The sequence below is a fragment of the Aptenodytes forsteri genome, unplaced genomic scaffold (genome assembly GCF_000699145.1).
Source record: "Aptenodytes forsteri isolate BGI_AS27 unplaced genomic scaffold, ASM69914v1 Scaffold14, whole genome shotgun sequence".
Taxonomy (NCBI): domain Eukaryota; kingdom Metazoa; phylum Chordata; class Aves; order Sphenisciformes; family Spheniscidae; genus Aptenodytes; species Aptenodytes forsteri.
In genome coordinates, this window is record NW_008794457.1 from 1,670,573 (window position 1) to 1,670,881 (window position 309).

Here is a 309-nt window from a genome sequence, read left to right on the forward strand (position 1 = left end):
TCGGGCCAATAAAATAAGCTCGTGGGTCGATGCGGTTGCCACGTCTCGTTGCAAAAAAAGAACAACCCCGCCGTCCTCCAGCCCCGCAAAGGCTGGGGCGCTAGGGCCGGCTGCCCGGCAGCATCTGCCCCAGCTGGGTCCCTCTCTGCGCCGAGGTGGGCGGCAGGGGTGGCTGGTTTGGGGGCTGTGCAACGGGCGCGGGGTGCAGCGGGCACGGGCTCTCCCTGCCCAGGGCTGTTTTGGCACTGCCTGGCCGGCGTGCCCAGCCACCGCCACATCCCCGGCCCTGCGGAGGCGGGGATCCACCGC